General features: G+C 55.1%; 1 non-coding gene across 1 annotated transcript in view; it reads right to left on the bottom strand.

Annotated features, from left to right (window-relative positions):
- Positions 1-603, bottom strand: part of LOC126446585 (small subunit ribosomal RNA) — a 1,909-nt gene extending 1,306 nt beyond the window's left edge. Inside the window, exon 1 of the ribosomal RNA XR_007583354.1 lies at positions 1-603. This exon is cut by the window's left edge and continues 1,306 nt beyond it. This is a non-coding gene — a ribosomal RNA (small subunit ribosomal RNA).
- Positions 604-3,414: the final 2,811 nt, after the last annotated feature.

Genomic DNA, 3,414 nt, shown 5'->3' with positions numbered 1-3,414 from the left:
TGGAATTACCGCGGCTGCTGGCACCAGACTTGCCCTCCAATAGATACTCGTTAAAGGATTTAAAGTGTACTCATTCCGATTACGGGGCCTCGGATGAGTCCCGTATCGTTATTTTTCGTCACTACCTCCCCGTGCCGGGAGTGGGTAATTTGCGCGCCTGCTGCCTTCCTTGGATGTGGTAGCCGTTTCTCAGGCTCCCTCTCCGGAATCGAACCCTGATTCCCCGTTACCCGTTACAACCATGGTAGGCGCAGAACCTACCATCGACAGTTGATAAGGCAGACATTTGAAAGATGCGTCGCCGGTACGAGGACCGTGCGATCAGCCCTAAGTTATTCAGAGTCACCAAGGCAAACGGACCGGACGAGCCGACCGATTGGTTTTGATCTAATAAAAGCGTCCCTTCCATCTCTGGTCGGGACTCTGTTTGCATGTATTAGCTCTAGAATTACCACAGTTATCCAAGTAACGTGGGTACGATCTAAGGAACCATAACTGATTTAATGAGCCATTCGCGGTTTCACCTTAATGCGGCTTGTACTGAGACATGCATGGCTTAATCTTTGAGACAAGCATATGACTACTGGCAGGATCAACCAGGGAGCTGCGTCAACTAGAGCTGAGCAGCCGGCCGCCCGGGAGTGTGTCCCGGGGGCCCGCGCGAACACGCAAGCGTCCGCTCAATTATTCTGCAAACAGGAGGAGGCTGAGCTCCCCTGCACAACACACCTCGAAACCCTCTCAGGTCCCGGCGGCGCGCAGCGCCGTCCTAAGTACTTGGTCGGGTTCGAGAGAGGCGCAATCGCCCGGAGTTAGGCGAGTAGACGCTTTAGGTGCGACCACCCGTGCTCCCAACTGAGCTTGCCGCTGCCGACAGAGGCCCGGGAGCGTGCTGTCGTGGCATTGCCGGCGGGAGACAACACGCGCCACCTACGGTGACCGGCAGCTCCAACGCCAGCGCCACAGAAGGACAAAAGCCCTACTTGGGTGCCGAAGCGAACTCTCCCAGCACAGCGCACGCGCCAACACGTCCGCACAGCTGCGATACAAACCACCTGCGAGAACCGCTGGGGCGACCGAGCAGCAGACGGCGTCGCGGCGCCGAGCGCCGGGCGGCGGCGCATCCTCAGCGCACAAAGTCCTCAATCGGACCAGCACACTGCAGATGGCCACCGCGCTTCGCACCGGGCCCGCGAGGACCTACTTTGGCCGCAAGGCGCCGCGAGCAGGGGGCGCCGGCGCGCAGCTGCGCCGCCTGCCGCGTCCGTCGGCCGGCGCGCCTGCCACCGGCCGCCCCCACCAGCCGGCTGTAGCGCGTGCGCCCACGCACCGCGCTGCCAGCACGCCGGGCGGCCCCCCCTCACCGGCCGGGGACGGTCCCACCCAGCCACCGCCGCGTATCGCCTCACACCCAGATCCCCTTTCACGTTCGTGGGCATGGTGGGTCCCCTTTCACGTTCGTGGGCATGGTGGGTATCCCTGAAACAACCGGTTAATAGCTCGACCGATCGTCGCCAACACTGATTCACCTCTAGCGAGAACAACCGCACCACAACGGGTTACCGGTTGTTCATTTGCGTAACGTCACCAGCAAACGTACACGTCCATCGCCATTTGCAACGAGTATTGCATGCCTGTGTCAGGTGTCACAACACACTACGTCTGCCCACATAGACGCAACAACATGTGCACGCCTAGAGAACACGTGGAAGGTAGACCCCGTACGTATGCGGTGTCCATTGCGCGAACGACTGTCAGCCCGCCTCTGCAGCATGTCGCAGATGTGGAACGCGGTGCAACATGCTATCACGGTGTGTGAGAAGAGACGACTACGTCCGAATACACGCTCCACTACATCAACAGACTGCTCATGCTGATCGCCATCCAGGGCGTCCGTTCCTCCCACACGTCTGTATGGCGTACCACACTGCAATCCAGCTCTTATAGGGAGACGACACGTAGCTGCGTGCACAATATTTGGACTGTATGGTCCGCCGTTGCTAGGCGCTGTCGTCATACGGTCACATGGGCCACGATGTATCATTCAGTACATACGGAGCAATGTGCAGTACAGTTTGTGGGTTTTGCGTACATCGGCGGACAGGTGACAGGCCGTACCACAACGTAGGCTGAGTACGTCGGCATGCGAAGGGCATTGAACATGCAAACTTCTCACCGACCAGCTTGCGAAGGCAGGGGGGAAGGGGGGGGGGGCATGTACGTCCTGCTGCTATCCACACTACAGTGTATAGCAGGAGCATGTGGAAAGTCAGCAACACCTGCAAGGTGTTTAACATGACGCGATACACAGGGGACCGGGCAGTGCGAGTAGCGAACTATATTGCGAGGGTTGCGGTTAGGCAACACTACACTACTTTAACGGGTTGCATAACAATTACAGAGCAGGTTCAGCGACAACGTGCGTCAGGTTAAGGCGCAATATAGTTTAGGTTACGGCGCACTTTAGGTTAGGTTAAGGCACATTATAGGTTAGGTTAAGGCACAACATGGGTTACGTTAAGGCACAACATGGGTTACGTTAAGGCACAACATGGGTTAGGTTAAGGCACAACATGGGTTAGGTTAAGGCACAACATGGGTTAGGTTAAGGCACAACATGGGTTAGGTTAAGGCACAACATGGGTTAGGTTAAGGCACAACATGGGTTAGGTTAAGGCACAACATGGGTTAGGTTAAGGCACAACATGGGTTAGGTTAAGGCACACCATGGGTTAGGTTAAGGCACACCATGGGTTAGGTTAAGGCACACCATGGGTTAGGTTAAGGCACAACATGGGTTAGGTTAAGGCACAACATGGGTTAGGTTAAGGCACAACATGGGTTAGGTTAAGGCACAACATGGGTTAGGTTAAGGCACAACATGGGTTAGGTTAAGGCACAACGTAGGTTAGGTTAAGGCACAACGTGGGTTAGGTTAAGGCACAACGTGGGTTAGGTTAAGGCACAACGTGGGTTAGGTTAAGGCACAACGTGGGTTAGGTTAAGGCACAACATGGGTTAGGTTAAGGCACAACATGGGTTAGGTTAAGGCACACCATGGGTTAGGTTAAGGCACAACATGGGTTAGGTTAAGGCACAACATGGGTTAGGTTAAGGCACAACATGGGTTAGGTTAAGGCACAACATGGGTTAGGTTAAGGCACAACATGGGTTAGGTTAAGGCACAACATGGGTTAGGTTAAGGCACAACATGGGTTAGGTTAAGGCACAACGTAGGTTAGGTTAAGGCACAACATGGGTTAGGTTAAGGCACAACATGGGTTAGGTTAAGGCACAACATGGGTTAGGTTAAGGCACAACATGGGTTAGGTTAAGGCACAACATGGGTTAGGTTAAGGCACAACATGGGTTAGGTTACGGCACAACATGGGTTACGTTACGGCACAACATGGG

Source organism: Schistocerca serialis, unplaced genomic scaffold (assembly GCF_023864345.2).
Source record: "Schistocerca serialis cubense isolate TAMUIC-IGC-003099 unplaced genomic scaffold, iqSchSeri2.2 HiC_scaffold_405, whole genome shotgun sequence".
Taxonomy (NCBI): domain Eukaryota; kingdom Metazoa; phylum Arthropoda; class Insecta; order Orthoptera; family Acrididae; genus Schistocerca; species Schistocerca serialis.
Note: the sequence above shows the minus strand (reverse complement) of the source record. Positions and strands in the feature narration are given on the sequence as shown.